The 18,006-nt window shown below is 39.5% G+C and overlaps 1 pseudogene; it reads left to right on the top strand.

The window, feature by feature from the left end:
- Window positions 1-5,994: 5,994 nt before the first annotated feature.
- On the top strand, window positions 5,995-6,985 carry LOC123858275 (ribosome biogenesis protein NSA2 homolog; annotated as a pseudogene).
- Window positions 6,986-18,006: the final 11,021 nt, after the last annotated feature.

The following is an 18,006-nucleotide window of genomic DNA, read 5'->3' on the forward strand; positions in this document are numbered from 1 at the left end:
GATCTATGATGGCTGGGAAGTTCCTAGAGAGAATTGTCATGGTCTTCACATGGTATCTAAAGAAAGGGAGCCATATTCCACCAGGATTGTCCATAGACATGGACAAGAGTAAATGTAGAGAGACTTTTGCTTTATTTAAATTTTGGATGGCCCCCAAAGGTCACCTGGTCCACTGACTCCTTACTAAAGCATTAAGCCACCCAGTGACTGGGTGAAGTAAAACTCAGGGCGCTTGGCTCAGGGAAATATGTAGGAACAGCTGTGGCATGACTTGCTCAATCCTGAAATGCTCCCCTTCCCAAAAATATCTCTCCCAGCCTGCCAGCAAATATAGCATTTTTTTCATGTTAGGTCATTTATTTTCCACCATTACCAAGTGGTATAATTCTCTCCATTTCACTGCTGAGGTTTAGACCCAGAAAGGTAAGTGTTGCTACCTAGTATATCACTTAAAGGTAGGATTAACTACCAATAACAAACATCTGAAAAATAGAAGCTTAAATGAGATAGAAGTCCAAAGGCAGGTAATTCAGGGCTGACCCTGACCAATAGACCCAGGATTTTTCAGGCTCTCTGCCCCAGCATCCCTCGTATGTAGACCTCATCTCTGTGGTGCAAGATGGCTGCTGGAGCTCCAGGTATCACACCTGTGTTCTAAGAAGCAGGATGGAGGAAGGAGGAAGAAACCACAACTATTCCAATATACAAAACCTCCAGAAACTCCACACAACATTTTCACCTAGCTATCATTGGCTAAAAGTCACATGATCAAACAGTCTTAGATAATAATGTGTCGGTGTTAGACGCAAGTAATGAATCGTTGAATGCTCCATCAAAAACTAATGATGTACTATATATTGGCTAACTGAACATAATAAAAAAAAGATAATAATGTGTCCATCAAAAATCAGGTTCTGTTATTTCTAGATACAAGGAGAATGGATATCCAGAAGATAACTAGCAATCTTTGCCACAACTGGAAAGAGACTAAACACATACAGATCAGTTTAATTCCAAATCCCATCTATTTGCCCTCACTCTACTACTCTGCACTTTAGGATGAAGGAATGGCCAAAGCCCAAAGGTGTGAGAATTCAGGGCAGTTCAGAAGAGTGAGAAGCTCAGTGTAGCAGGCACATCGGTTTGTGGCTAGATAGTGTAGATGACATTAGAAAGGTAGGAAGGCATTATGAAGAAAGAACCTTGAATACCAAGAACCCTGGATACTCTATCCAAAAGTCAGTGGGAATCATCGCAGGTTTTTGAGGAGGGGAGGAACCTCTGCTTCTCAACTGGTTGCTGAGGATCATGAGGCTATGCTAGAGAGTCTAGTGTTCATGGGGGCCTGCCTCTAATATTTGGCCTATCTATAGTATCAGACTAGTTGTTTAACCTCTTTGTGCCTCATTGCCCTCCTCTGTACAAAAGTTAAAAGTAAGTAAAGTGCTGAAAACAGTACCTGGCATAGGGTATGCTCTATAAAACTGTCTTTTTTTTTTATGCTGCTTTGGAATTCCATGAAGCCCAACAGCAGGTTAAGCAGAAGGCATTCCCTTGGGGCTGACAGATGCCAGAAGAGAGTCGGGTTGGGGCTTCCTCAACAGCCCCGTGCGGTTTTACAGGGTCTGGTCACGGTAAGGGGGCCTCCTTTATGAAGCTAGAAGAAGATAGGGATTTTGGTGATTTGGGAACAGCCCTCCACTCCAGCTTCTTCCTCCTCCCAGATATTTCTTGCTCCTTCCTGGTTTCAGGCTCTAGGCTCAATGCCTCCAGGCTCAAGATCCAATCTGTCTTCTCTGAAAGCCAGGCCCAGATTGAGTTGAGATAGTACCACATGCATGCCCCTGTTCTGTGTCTAGTTCCAGGGGAGGGGAAGCTAATCTTGCAACTGGAGTCCTGCAGCGGGAAGGAAATTGGTTTGCCTACCTGGTCCCCTATACCTAGTCCTCAGGGTCAGAGAGTTTCCATGGCATTCTCCAGGGGCCTCTGAAATCCCAACTTCAAGGAAGTGGAGCCTGACCTGTCAAACTCAAAAAAAAAAAAAAAAAATCTTCTCAGGGGCCTTGGAAATAATTCATATAACTTTGAAAATAAAATTAATTTTCAATAGCATAGCCCTTTCCCCCAGATAATACTTCAATTAGTTTGAAGAGGGTAGAGCCAAGAAGTAAAACTGGGTGCTGGAAAGGATTTCTTACTCCAGCAAGCTTGTCATTCTGTATTTCATGAAAGCAGCAGCAGAAGGGTACTATGAGGTTATTATCGTCATCACCTTTTTTTTTTTTTGGTGAGGATACCACCACTTGGAGGTTGGCAGAGCTGGGTTAGACTCAGGGCCAGGACCTCTGATGCCAAAGACCTTGTAATTCCCCCTCACCAGCATGTGGCGCTGTTGGCCATTACCTCCTCTGGTAACTCTTTGAGGGCTAGGATACTAAGTTCCTTTCTTTTTTCTCCTCCCTATTTAACTGATTATTCTCCACAATCTTTACTGTCTCCTCTTCATCTGCCTATCCTTCAGAGGCTGCCAAATCCCAATGAGCTTTTAAAAATGTATGTCTCAAATCTGTACTCGCCTCTTTTTTATTTCATTTCATTTCGTTTTGTTTTATTTTTTATTTTGAAGACAATTTTAAATTTATTTAAATTTTTGTATTAAGTTTTAATTATGCAGATTAAAATTTAATCTGTTTAGTGTACAGTTCTGTCCTTTCTACTTTAGATTTTTAAAAATCAAACACATAATTTTATTTATTTTTTATTTTTTTTAAAGATTTTATTTATTTATTTGACAGAAAGACAGAGAGAGAGCACAAGTAGGCAGAGAGAGAGGGAGAAGCAGACTCTCCACTGAGCAGGGAGCCTGACGCGGGGCTCGATCCCAGGACCCTGGGATCATGACCTGAGCCGAAGGCAGCCGCTTAACTGACTGAGCCACCCAGGCGCCCCTAAACACATAATTTTAAAAGGCAAATAGGGTTAACATGTTTGTAACTGGGTAGAGCAGTCCCCTTCTCACATCAGCCTGCCCCCACGCTGGTCCTGCCCCCAGGAGGCAGAACTGCTGCATAAGGCTGCGCAGGTTGTGCAAAAGTCAACTTTGGGGATACCACTTAAACACTCTGTGTGTTGTGAAATGCACAACCACCGTATATGGTAGCCTAGTCTAGTTGTAACCAGTCAATTCTTTTAGCCATTTCTACTAATATTTACTTTTATGAATCTAAATAAGACTGTACTGCTTTTTCTTGATTCTCCAATATCAGTTATAATGTATTGATGTCCTCTGATAACGCATGATTACTTAGCTCTCTCAAACTCCTCCAACCCCTCTATATGACTTCTCCTCTTTTATCTTTTTATCTGTACAGTTATATCACAATTTCATTTCAGTCAGTATTTAATATCTACCTTAAACACATAAAAAGCTGTTTACTGCTGTGTCAAGTAGTTATATTATATTGGCTATTATAATGGCTGCTTCCTTGTTCAACTTTGTTTTTTCACATGGTTAATAGTTGTCTCTTTTTTTTCCATTTCCTTATTCAACTTTAGTTTCTCACATGGTTAATAGCTGCTTTCTTTTTTTTTTTTTTTCCATTTTCTTAGTATTTTATGTATTGATGACTGGCTTAATCTCCCCATTTCCTCCAACAACTTCTTGCTATCATTTATATCCCTACTCTGCATCCACCCAAGAGAGTTGTCTCCTGGAGTCTGAAGTCTTCCTGTTCTATGAGCTGTTTACTGTCCAGGTCAGCTACATACCTCTTATTCTGAGACTTCCCTTTACCACTAACCTGGGCATTCCCCTCACTCCTTTCCTTTCTTGGACCTCATGCTTCCTCTTGTTTGGTAGAACATATTGCCTAGCAGTTTCTTTAGACATGATACAATAGAGGTAGGTTTGTTGAGATTTTTGTAATTATAAAAAATCTTTATTCTATCATCATACATCATGATAGTTTGATAACTGTATATTCCTAGAATATAAAAAATAATTTTTCTTCATAATACTGAATGTAGTTCTCCCTTCTCTTCTAGCTTCCAGGGTAGCTAGCTGTTAATTAGTAAACTTTTGTATGTAACCTGTTTGTTTGTTGTTGGTTTTTTTGGTCTGGAACATTTTTCTATTAATTCTTTATCCTTGGTGTACTGAAATTTCATGAGGATGTGTCTTGGTGCAGCCTTTTAAAAGGTTTGTTTTGGCAGGAACACTTTTTGGACTTTTAATCTAGATACCTTGGTACTTTGGTTTTCCAAAATATCACCAAATTATTTCTTTGTTTTATCCCTTTTCTCTGTTCCATATTTCTATGACCTCACTTGGTTTGCTATCAGAGGAAGAATCTTCCAATTTCCTTATCTTTTCCATATAATTATTAATATCTTTGTCTGTGTTCTACTTCAGTGGGATTTCTCCAACTTAATCTTCCAACTCTTCTTTTGAATTTTTAATTTTAGTTATATTACTAATTTCCAAAAGCTTTTTTTTTATTCTCTTATTGTACCTTTTTTATAGCATCCTTGTTTCTCTGAGGATGCTAATTATTGCTTTCTTTAAAATTAATTTTCTTCTCCTAGTTTTTTCTTTTCTCTCTGTTTTTTATGTTGTAGGCCTTTCTCAAAAATCTAGACCATTTTCCTTCTGTTCATTTTTTTTAGAAGATTTATTTATTTATTTGAGAGAGAGAGAGCAGGGGGAGGGGCTGAGGGAGAGGAAGAATCTCAAGTAGAGTTCCCTCTGGGCACAGAGACCGATGAGGGGCTCACTTCTACGACCCTGAGATCATGACCTGAGCTGAAATCAAGTGTCAGATGCTTAACAGACTGAGCCACCCAGGAACCCCTACCTTCTGTTCATTTTTTTAAAGATTATATTTATTTACTTGAGAGAGAGTGAGAGAAAGAGAGAGAGCACAGAGGGAGAGGAAGAGGGAGACTCCCCACTGAGCAGAGAGCCTGATGGGGCTCAATCCCAGAACGCTGGGATTATGACCTGAGCTGAAGGCAAATGCTTAACCAACTGAGGCACCCAGGCGCCCCCCTTCTGTTCAGTTTTAAGACTAAAATGATTGGAAGACTGATTGGAAGTCTTCCGTGATTGGGCAAGCTTGATGACTACTGGAGTTCAACCTATGGACAGGATGTTTTTTCCATGGGGAAATATACGTGTGTGTGTGTGTGTGTGTGTGTGTGTGTGTGTTTCTCTACCCCCTCTGCTGCCAGGGCCATTGAGATTCTCCAGAGGACAATCCATTCTCCTCTCCTGAGGGTGTAAGTGTGGCAGCTGGTATTCTGGGGTAGGTGAAGGGGACTGAGTGCCTCACTATTCAGGATGCAGCCTTTCATGTATTTCCTGTCTTTTCAGTTGGCCACCTCCCCCAAGCCCTCTGCCAAGCCTGCTGTCTCTGAACTCAAAGGTCCTGGGTTCAATTGCTCTCAAGAATAAATCTCTTCTCTCCCACCAAAGTGAGAGAGGGGTAGTCACCTGGCTGGGCAGGGTTGGGTCCTAGAGCTTGAACTGATCCTTTTACAGATGTTCAACCTATTAGCCTGTTCAATTATAACACATGTCTACCTTCTTTGCACCTGATACCTCTGGGCTTTTCATCTCTTCTGGGTTCTTCAGAGTGAATAGGATTGCTTCTCACTAATATACCCATCCACAGACACTTAAGTTTGTTTGTTTTAAGCTTTCTCTGCTCTGCTAAATCAATTCCCAACATCCCATATAGTTTTCGTCTTATTTATATGTTGTGGCTTGGGATTATGTATGTTTTCCTAGTTTTACCAGTGATGGAATGCATATTTTATTCTAGTCCTTCTTAGTGCTTCAGTGATATTTTTACAGAAAGTAAGCAGAAATGTCAATTTGAAACCAGAAGATCCTGCCCTTTCCCGTTGCAGGTTGCATGGAGTCAGCTCCTGGGTCTCTGACACCTGAAAATTGAGAGCTTCTTCACATCCCATCTATACCTGGCAGCCGTCACCATGCCACAAAATGAATATATTGAATTACACCATAAATGCTATGGATATTGTTTGGATTACCATGAGAAAAAGGTAAAGAAAGAAGGTCAGAGAGGTTCATGAATGTTCAAGGAAGGCAAAAAAGATGGTCAAAAAGTTAAGCTCTGCCATAAACAGCACCATGCTGAGAAAAGACAAATGAAAAAGATTATCAAGGTGCATGAAGAGAGGGGCACCTGGATGGTTCAATCATTAAGTGTCTGCCTTCAGCTCAGGTCATGATCTCAGGGTCCTGGGATCAAGTCCTGAGTCCCGCATTGGGCTCCCCGCTCAGCTGAAGAGCCTCCTTCTCCCTCTCCCTCTGCCTGCCGCTCTGCCTACTTGTACTCTCTCTCTATCAAATAAATAAATAAAATCTTTAAAAAAAAACGATGCATGAAGAGAGAAACCCCAAACAAAAGAATGATGAATAGACTCCACAAGGAGCAGTACCTGCATATCTGCTGGAGAGAGAGGGACGGTCCATGCTAAAGTGCTTTCCAATATGATTAACAAAAATGAAAATAGATAGCGGGAAAATGGGAAGTTCCTCTGCCAAGAGCTCATGCCCAGGGAGAAACAGAAGTGTTCAAAGTTATTTGAACAGGAAAGAGAAAGAAGAAAGCGTGGAAGAGGATGGTTACTAAGTAGCCTACGTTGGAAATGGCTTAACTCAAAAACCACCTAAATATGAAAGATTCATTAGGCCAATGGACTTACTTTTCAAAAAGGCCCACAACACATCCTGAACTGGAAGCCACCTGTTGCCTGCCAATACTTAGTGTCAAGAAGAATCTCTCATTCCCACTATGTACAACTTTGAGTGTTATTACTAAACGTCTGGCCATCGAGGTGAATGTGAGTGAGTTGGGTGTTGTGACACAAGGAGGCGAGGTTACTGGGGGAAAAATATGCCCAGGTCACCAACAGTCCTGAAAATGATAGATGCATAAATGCAGTCTTATTGCTTTGACAGCAGTTTCATACAAGTAACTCCTTAGGATTATTGAAAATAGTACACCAGTCAGGAAAACCGCCATTACTGTGATGTTTCTGAATACTACCAAGCAGTTTTATGTGTCTGCAATCATTGAGAGAACTATTTATTCTATTGTAAAAAAGAAATTAAAATAGACAAATTTTACAAAAAACAAAAAAAGCAGGAGATCCTCATCCTTCCTTGCCCCTTCCACTTCCACTGCTTAATTCACATCCTCATTGATTCTCACCTGTACCTTTTAAATATCTTCTAGCTGCTTTTCTGGTCTCCAATTTCTTTCCCCTTTAATTCATCCTTCACAGATAATCTGATCTGATTGCATCCCTCCCCAACTCAAAAATGTTCGGCTACTCACAACAAAAAGAACTGAGTCCTTCCCAGTTTGGTTTCAACCATCCTTTCCAGTCTTTCATTTACCATTAGACTCATAAACTCTGTGTTCCAACAAGCATCTATTGTAAAAGTTACCATATGCCAGATCCATACTAGGCATTTGTGGATACAAAGATGAAAATACAGCTCATGCTCTCAGAAACCTCAGAGTCACAGACAGGTAAAAGCTGTTTCTCATCCCCATATCTGTCTTTTGAAATTCTGTCCATTCAAAGTCAACCTCAAGCAACAAGCCTCCTTTATCTTCATTTTGGAATTAATCTCTTCCATCCCCAGGCTCCCCTGAGCATTTTCCCTGTACTGCTATTAGAATACTGAATCCATATCGCCTTGAATATGCCTGTAGATGTGTCTGTCTCCCTCACCTGAAGTAGGACTCCTTAGTAGTAGGGACAACAGAGATCTCTGTTACATCAGGAAAGTGTTTTGCATAAAGCAGAAACTCAATAAAAATGTATTGAAAACATCAAGTTTTCCTGTTACTGAATTCAAGGAAGAAATGTTCAGTTGGTATGTATATAAGGGACACTGAACTGCTTTATTTATTCTTTTGACATTCAAACATTTATTAACCTGCTGTGGACCAGGCCCTGTGCCCTACACTGTGGTGACAGAGATGAAAAAGGAACAGTTGTGTCCTGAAGTGGCTCACAGTCCAGCAAGGAGACAGTAGTGCAAACAATTGCAAAAGCCTGAGGCATGGGGCTCTAATAGAGGCGGGGCAGGGCAGAAAGAACTTAGAGCCCTGCCTGGGAAGGGGGCAGGCACCAGAAAGGAGGTGACCTCCAGCCAAGATGTGAAAGATGGAGAGCAGTTCCCTAGAGAGAAAAGGAATAAAAAGGAAATCCTAACGGATGTTATTTCCACTTTTGGCTATAGTGAAGGGTTGGGGGGACCATAGTTTTTGTTCAAACAGATTCATCCTTTGAATAGTCAAATGCTTGTGAAGGACCTACTGTGGGCCAGGTCCCATGCTAGGCAGATATTTTTAATATAAATTATCTAAAAAGTGGGTGAAAAAAAAGGAGAAGCACATTTTAATTTAAAGGGCTTTATAAAAAACTGCAATAATGTAGTCCAGATAAGTGTTCTGATGATTTCTTAATTCAGAGAAAAAGCTTAGAAGAATGCATGGAGATAATGTATTCATTACTCAGTTTCTTTCAAATATCTGCTGTCCCCCGCAAGCGTTTGGCAAGAGCTGCTTTGCAATCAATTCCTGGTTGAATTCTCTGATGAGGGTCGGAAACGCCGTTATTCTGAGTTGTTGATTAAAGAGGGATTCGCCTGCTGTATATACCAGATGTGCAGGAGGTGGGGCTGGCGGCCTGTGCTGAATGATTAGGAGCCTGATTTGTATTCTCTCTCAGAGGCAGAGGCAGTAAACTTCTCATAGTGGCTGAGGAAGGAAGTGTGTGTGTAATTGACTTCATACCAGGCACCATGCTAGACACATTATCTTCTTAAATTTTCACTCTAATCCTTTTGAGATAGATGCGTTATGGAGATGTCTGGTAACACAAGAAGTATTTATTTTCTTTTATCTGTTATTATTGTGATTATTTATTTTAAAATTTTAGCAGGGCAACTGCCAGTCAGTTTTCAGTATAAGTAGACACAGTCACCTTGGGGCATATCTTTCTGTCTATGGAATGGTTACTTGAATAGTCTGTCTTGCTTGTATAAAATGTAAGGACAAGTAAGTACTCCATGCCCCAAGGAAGGTCATATAACAGCGGCAGTTTTGTGATTGACTCTGTTTTTCCCTCCTAATCTCTTTGAATCTGTGGAGCTTGTTGGTAGAAAGGGACTGTGAATATCCAGGAAGCTAAGGGGTAAAGACCCTTCTTTTTGAGGTTCAACATTATTAGAAATTCTTTGAATGAATTCTCCCCTAACTTAAATGTTAACTTCACAAGAGCAGGGTTCACCTCTGTGTCTACAGGACCTAGATGGTGGCTAACACCAGTAGGTGCTCAATAAATATTGTTGAATGATTCTTATCTCTCAATTCTTTCTTCCATACCCTTGCTCCTAAGTTTTCCAGACTAAAACTTTTTTTGAGAGAGAGAGAGGTAGAGGGAGGGGCAGAGGGACAGAGGGAATCTTAAGTAGGCTCCATTCCCAGAGCAAAGCTCAACACAGGGCTCAATCCCATGACCCTGAGATCATGACCTTAGCCAAAATCAAGAGTTGGATGCTTAACTGAATGAACCACCCAGCACCCCCAGACTAAACTTCTACTCTTCCTTTTTTATTAACTCTGTTCACTCATATTCCTGAAATTATTAACCAAAAATTTTAGCAGCTTCTACAATTTCTTTATACATTCACACGCAATTAAAAACAACAAAGTCGTGTCCTCAAATAGAAGAGAATATTTGTCTTATTTGTTATAACCAGAGAAATGTGCAACCACATTATCTAACACTTACGCCAAGTTGTTTAAGTAAGCTAAAAAGAGGTGGTAGGTAATAAAAAGGTATATTAGGCAGTTCCTACTTCTGAATTTAGTAGTAATTTTTCTTCACTGGAATCTATGATAAATTTATTGTTTTGAAATAGCATTTTGTTTATAAAAAGATTTAAACCTAAGCCTTCAAATGGCTTTAGCTGAATTCCATTCAAAGTGCTTTTAAATTACTTTGTCATCATTATTTTGATGTTTTTAGAACTCTTTATAAAACCACAAGATGACGGAATTAGAAAAATTTGATTTTAGCCTGTCAATAATCTGTTAGCTATGATTTGAGAGGAAGTCAATGTCTTTTCAATTCAATTCAACAAACACATAATGAAAACCAACTGTGTGCTAGACTAAATGACATAAAAAAGATAGAAAAATGTAAAACAAAGTTCCTGCCTCTAAGCTTATAGTCTAGTAGGGAGAGACAAATGACTTAGGCAATGGTTCTAGTGCAGAGAGAAGAGATGGAACCAGATCTAAGGACTGCTCTTTTATAGGATGGAGGCAGTGTCTATCCACTGAAACAGGAGAGAAGACAGAGCACACATTTACAAATATAGATAGTTTCTCTTCTTTTTTTTAATATAGTTTCTGTTCTGAATTGATGAGAGGTTCATTCCATCTTAATCTTCTTTATTCACTTAATCCCTGTATTACTATTATGTGTAGGATCAGATTCAGGGCTATACTATTTACGTTTAGAATAGGCTTAAAGGAGAAATGCTGGCCTTCAGTCTTGCCTAGAATATCTATCTGAAGAATTGAGACTAACAATGATGGGCAGACAATTAAACAGCCAATTATGCTGCTTCCTTGATTAAAGATGTAAATGAAGTTTCTTCCAATTTATTCTATACACTATCATAAATATTTTTAAATTGCTATAAGAGGTCTTAGCTGGAAAAAAAAATGCTCTTAGCTGTATTTCATCTTTTGGTCAGGTACCTTTGGAAAAGAGACCAAGGAAGAGTAACCTTCAGACCAGATATTCTAGAAATCACTACTATTCTGACAGGCACCTCTCCGGTTATGTCAATCAAGAGATGTCTGAAAAATATTAAATTCAGGAAGGTTTTCATATTTTCCCTGACACTGTCATTTTTTAAATATGTTCCAGCTATGCTATGCTAAGCACCTTCCCTACATTATCCCAGTTAATCTCACAACAATGCTATAAAGAAGGTTTTACTTTCTTATCTCATTTTAAATGAAGAAAAATTGAGTCATAAAGCCACCAGAGTGTGAGGCCCATGTAGGTGAATGTCATTTTTGTTTGTTTGTTTGTTTGTTTGTTTGTTTTATTCCTTGATTTGTCCTCAATGCCTAGAACAGAGCCTGGAATTACACAGATGTTCATAAATACTTGTTGAATGAATGAAAGGATGGATGACTAAATGGTAAAGAATTTTCTCAAGGTCACATAGATAGTAAAGGGTAGAGTCAGGACTTCAACTCAGGTCTGCTTGATTGCAAATCCTCTGTTTCTATCTCTTATACCCTATTATGCCCGCATGGCTTGAAACTGCCTTTTCAATCCAGACAGGTGAAAGATCAGAGTATCCAATATTTCCAGAGGCACCATTTGGCAGGCTGACCCAGTTAGTTTGGCCAAGAAGCTAGATTAGGAGTGGAGGGAGCAGTCCCTGTTTTGAGGGGATCCAAAAGCAGGGATAGTGATGGCTAATTCACTCTTAGATTCCATCAAAGTTGGAGTCTTTAAAGATATGTTGTGAAGGTTAAATAATATCCTATATGTCATGGCCTTGGTCTGTATTTGAGACATAGTAAGCACTTAATACATAGTTGCAGGAAATAAGGAGGTGACTATAAATTTTGTAGAACATACTAGGTGCTACTATGATTTTGAAAGCAAATGATGGTAGAGCTTTAGACTGTAAAACCAATACCCGACGTGGTTGACTCACACAATAAACAATCATTTGGAAGACTGAATGTGCTTCCTATTTTAATATAACAAGGATAATGGGAAATATATTTCTAAAATTCTATTCTAAGCACTTTACAAATCCAAACTCACCCCTTGGGAAAACCTTTGAGATATAGATATCGTCATCACAGATGATTCCATAGATTTGATTTCAGTCTGCCAGTAATTGATTTGAGAGGTAACGGCAGCACAGAAATGCTAAGTAACTTGCGAAGATCCCACAGCTGGTTGGTGCAGAGTTGGGATGGAAACCCAGACAGTCTGGCATCCTGTCCGTGCTCTTAGCCAGTACGCTCCAGCAAAGGGAGGAGTGTGGTCAGACCTCATTCCTATGCTGCCTGGGACCCAGAACTGGCTCTCTCTATGGCTTTAGGGTAGAGACTGTATAACAAATAGACAACAGAGTACAGATTTGTAATCCTCCTGATGGAGCCAGGGTGGGCTCATGGGCCCACCTTAAGCTTTTTTGCACACCTGGAGTAACAATGCCTGTACCACCTACTACTCAGAGTAGTTAAGAGCAGTATAGGACACCGATATATACAGAAGTGTATAGTAAACTTTATTTTATTTATTTATTTATTTATTTATTTATTTATTTATTTATTTCAAGTATAATTAACATATAGTATTATATTAGCTTCAGGTGTGCAATATAAAGATTCAGTAATCCTATATATTTCTCAGTGCTCAACAAGATAAGTGCTTCACCTGTTTTACCCAAGCCCCACCCACCTCCCCTTTGGCAACCATCCATTTGTTCTCTGTATTTAAGAGGCTGTCTTTTGTTTGTCTCTTTTCTTTGTTTGCTTTTTTCTTAAATTCCACATATGAGTGAAATCGTATGGTATTCGTCTTTCTCTGACTGACTTATTTCACTTAGCGTGCTACCCTCTAGATCCATCCATGTTGTTGCAAATGGCAAGATTTCATTCTTTTTTATGGCTGAGTAATATTCCATTGTGTGTGTGTGTATATACTTTATATATATATAAACTTTAAAGTTCCATGTACAAGTAGAAAACTGTTTTTCATTATCCTCCTTTAAAATTTTTCTCTTAGCAGTTTTAGATTACACAGCCTGAGTATAAACTCTTTAAGGGCAGGGTCTGAATTCGGGTTTCCTTTTAGGTCTCTCTCAGGGGCAAGCACAGAGCTCTGCACTCACAGGAGAGTCTCATAAATGTTCATCAGCCATCCTCACATGGCTCTTTGGGAAGAATACCTGGAGCCTCAGCATTTTGTTTTGTTTTTTTTTAGTTTTTATTTTATTTTATTAAAAACATATAATGTATTATTTGTTTCATGGGTACATGTCTGTGATTCATCAGTCTTACACAATACACAGCACTCACTCACATACCCTCCCCAATGTCCATCCCAGCCACCCCATCCTCCTCCTACCCCGCCCCTCCAGCAACCCTCAGTCTGTTTCCTGAGATTAAGAGTCTCTTATGGTTGGTCCCTTTCTCTGGTTTCATCTTGTTTCATTTTTTTTCTTCTCTTCCCCTATGATCCTCTGCCTTGTTTCTCAAATTTCACATATGAGTGAGATCATATGATACTTGTCTTTCTCTGATTGACTTATTTTGCTTAGCATAATACCCTCTAGTTCCATCCATGTTGTTGCTAATGGCCAGATTTCAATTTTTTGATGGCTGCATAATATTCCATTGTATATATATACGACATCTTTATCCATTCATTTGTCGATGGATATCTGGGCTCTTTCCATAGTTCGGCTATTGTGGATATTGTTACTATAAACATTGGGGCGCAGGTGCCCCTTTGATCACTACATTTGTATCTTTGGAGTAAATACCCAGTAGTGCAATTGCTGGGTCATACAGTAGCTCTATTTTCAACTTCTTGAGGAACCTCCATACTGTTTTCCAGAGGGGCTGCACCAGCTTGCATTCCCACCAACAGTGTAGGAAGGTTCCCCTTTCTCTGCATCTTCCTCAACATCTGTCGTTTCCTGACTTGTTAATTTTAGCCATTCTGACTGGTGTGAGGTGGTATCTCATTCTGGTTTTGATTTGTATTTCCCTGATGCTGAGTGATGTTGAGCACTTTTTCATGTGTCAGCCATTTGGATGTCTTCTTTGCAGAAATGTCTGTTCCTGTCTTCTGTCCATTTCTCAATTGGATTATTTGTTCTTAGGGTGTTGAGTTTGATAAGTTCTTTATAGATTTTGGATACTAGCCCTTTATCTGATATGTCATTTGTCATATATATGTCATATATCTTCTCCCATTCTGTCAGTTGTCTTTTGGTTTTGTTGACTGTTTCTTTGTGCAAAAGTTTTTATCTTGATGAAGTCCCAATAGTTCATTTTTGCCTTTGTTTCCCTTGCCTTTGGCAATGTGTCTAGGAAGAAGTTGCTTCAGCCGAGGTTGAAGAGGTTGCTGCCTGTGTTCTCTTCAAGGATTTTGATGGACTCCTGTCTCACATTTAGGTCATTCATTGATTTCGAGTTTATTTTTGTGTGGTGTATGGAGGAGCATCAGCAGTTTTGATTAATGTCCCTCCCACCTGTTTGATTTGATTATATTTAAATGAAACCCCAAGAAGACATACAAATGGCTAACAGACACATGAAAAAATGTTCATCATCATTAGCCATCAGGGAAATTCAAATCAAAACCACATTGAGATACCACCTTACACCAGTTAGAATGGCAAAAATGGACAGGGAAAGAAACAACAAATGTTGGAGAGGTTGTGGAGAAAGGGGAACCCTCTTACACTGTTGGTGGGAATGCAAGTTGGTACAGCCACTTTGGAAAACAGTGTGGAGGTGCCTCAAAAAGTTAAAAATAGAGCTACCTTATGACCCAGCAGTTGCACTCCTGGGTATTCACCCCAAAGACACAGATGTAGTGAAAAGAAGGGCCATATGCACCCCAATGTTCATAGCAGCAATGTCTGCAATAGCCAAACTGTGGAAAGAGCTGAGATGCCCTTCAACAGATGAATGGATAAAGAAGATGTGGTCCATATATACAATGGAATATTACTCAGCCATCAGAAAGGATGAATACCCAACTTTTACATCAACATGGGTGGGACTGGAGGAGATTATGCTAAGTGAAATAAGTCAAGCAGAGAAAGTCAATTATCATATGGTTTAACTTATTTGTGGGACATAAGGAATAGCATGGAGGACATTAGGAGAAGGAAGGGAAAAATGGGGGGGAATTGGAGGGAGAGATGAACCATGAGAGACTATGGACTCTGAGAAACAAACAGGGTTTGGGGGGAGGGGGGATTGGGTATTAAGGAGGGTACATACTGCATGGAGCACTGGGTGTTATACGAAAACAATGGATCATGGATCACCACATCAAAAACTAATGATGTATTGTCTGGTGACTAACATAATAAAATAAATAAATAAAGTTCTTTTGTTTTATGTTTGAAAAATAAAATAATAAATAAATAAATAAATAAATAAATAAATAAATAAATAAATAAATAAAACCCCAAGACTATACTGTCTAATAAGGTGGGAAAGAATTAGTTGCTGTCCATCAGGTTCCTAGAAGCATGTTCATGGGACAGGGTCTGGATAGTATCTTAGTTCCTTGTTGAGGCCTTTAGAGTTTATGTTTTTGGGAGACAAATGCCTAATTAAAGCAAACAAATAAATACAAAAACCAACTAGTCCCTTCACTGAAGTACAGTCAGCTTTTGCTATCTTTCTTTTCCTTACTGAAATGGTGACAAAGGCTGTTTAGGATCATTGGCAAACATATTTTATTTCAATGAATCCTCCATCATCCTGCTGACATCTTCCAATTCCTTGAAAAACATGTAAGTGGCTCCCAATATCAAAACCTCAAAATAAATGAAGCAAAAGTTGAGAGAATAAAAGGAAGAAATGGACAAATCCTCAATCCTAGTTGGATATTTTAAAACTCATCATACAGTAATTGATAAAATCAAGTAGACAAAATAAGTAAAGATATAAGAGGCTTGATCACTATCAACAGGGCCTAATTGACATTTATAGAATATTATACTATATCCCAAACCACATAATACACAACATTTTGAAGTGCACATAGAATATTTACTAATATAGACCATATTTATTGAAAATAAATTTCAAAGGATCAAAATTATATAGAGTATGTTTTTTATCCATGGCTAAATTTAATTCTAGAAAAGCTCCAAATGTTTAGAAATTAAGCAATATAACCAAAGGTCAATGAAGTAATCACAAGGGAAATAAGAAAATATTTCTAACTGAATGGCAATAATTTCACAACATATTAAAAGCTGCAGGACGTAAGCAAAGCTGTGCATATAGGGAAATTTATTGTTTTAAATCCTTTATTAGAAAAAGAAGAGAGTCCTAAAAATCAGTGATCTAAGCTTACTTCCACCTTAATAAGCTGGAAAAAGAAGAACAAATTAAATCCAAAATAAGTAGAAGAAAATAAATAATAAAAATAAGAACAGAAATCAATTAATTTTTTAAAAGGACAAATAGCAAATAAAATCAACAGAAGCAGATATTGATTATTTGAAGGGATTAACAAAATTGATAAAATCCACCTACACTGATTGTGAAGGTTATAAAATGTGGTTGAAATTTTATACCCTTTCCATCAAGAGCTATAATCTGTATTCCCTTCCCTTCATCTGAGTTGGCCTTGGTGACTTTGCTTGTAAGTTGATAGAAGTAGCGCTGCTGGGAGAGGAGCAAGATGGCGGAGGAGTAGGCGACCTAAATCTCGTCTGGTCCCAGGAATTCAGCTAGATAGGTATTAAACCATTCTGAACACCTATGAACTCAACAGGAGATTGAGGAAAAGAATAGCAGCAATGCTCTGAACAGAAAAGCAACCACTTTCTGGAGGGTAGGACGTGTGGAGAAGTGAATCCTAGGTGATATATGAGAAGATAGACGGCGGGGGAGAGGGCCTCTGTCAGCTGCTACAGGCAAGTGATAGAGCAGCGGAGCACAAAATCGGAACTTTTAGAAGTCTGCTCTGCTGAGAGATGTTGCACCAGTGGCTAAGTGGGGGGGTGAAACCCTTGCTGGGACAGTGTGGTCTCAGGGCCCTCAGGGTCACAGAAAGACCGGGGGTGCCTGAGTGCAGCAGAGCACCCAGGTATCAGAGCAGGGAAGCCAGCTGCAGAGATGGAGCCATGGAGCGGGCTCTCAGCTCGGGGTTGCCATAAACCGTGATCCGCAGAACAGTCAGGCCACTACTCCTCCAGCAGGGACCCAACAAGTGGCAGATCCGGGGAGACTCCCCTTCCTCCCCTGGGAGGAGTGGCACAGGAGTGCACCACAGGGATCTGCTGGATTTGAAGACTCCAGGCGGGGTTGTGTGCCCGAGATAGAAATGCTTGGTCACAGGCTGGGTGAGAACGGAGTGCGGTGGGAGAATGGGGAGATGGGAGTGACTGACTGCTTTACTCTGGGGGTGCACTGAGGAGTGGGGCCCTGAGTTCTTGACTCCTCTGGGGCAGAGATTGGAAAGCCACCGTTTTGACTCTAGTCCTCCAAAGCTGTATGGAAAGCTTGCAGGGAACAAAAGCTGCCAAGAGCAAACCCAAGCAGATTACTTAGCCCAGCCCTGGCAAGGGCAGGGCAATTCCGCCTCCAGCAAACACATTTGAGAATCACTGCAACAGGCCCCTCCCCCAGAATATCAGCAAGAACAGCCAGCCAAGACCAAGTTTACTGATCAATGAGAACAGCAGAACTCCAGCGCTAGGGGAATACTGCACATAGAATTCATGGCTTTTTTCCCATGATTCTTTAGTCTTTCAAAGTTAATTTTTTTAATTTTCTTTTTTCTTTTTCTATTTTTTTTTGAATTTTTCTTTTTCCCTTTTTCAACCAACATCTTATCAATCCCTTTTTTAAAAATCTTTTTTATTTTTCATTTTTAGAGTCATATTCTATCCCTTCATTGTAGTTAACCTTATTTTTGGTATATATATAAGTTGTTCTCTCTTTAAAATTTTGGAATACACTTTCTTCTAACAAACTATACCCTAAATCTCTAGTGTATGGCTTTGTTCTAGTCTCCTGCTTGATCACATTTGCTCCCTGTTTGTTTTTTAATTTCTCTTCTTTCTTTTTTCAACCAACTTCATATCTTATCAATTCCTTTTATAAAATCTTCTATAATTTTCATCTTTACAGTCATATTCCATCCCTT

The sequence above is a fragment of the Mirounga angustirostris genome, unplaced genomic scaffold, assembly GCF_029215605.1.
Source record: "Mirounga angustirostris isolate CCGP_5_RB_7025 unplaced genomic scaffold, mMirAng1.0.hap1 SCAF_4, whole genome shotgun sequence".
NCBI lineage: Eukaryota > Metazoa > Chordata > Mammalia > Carnivora > Phocidae > Mirounga > Mirounga angustirostris.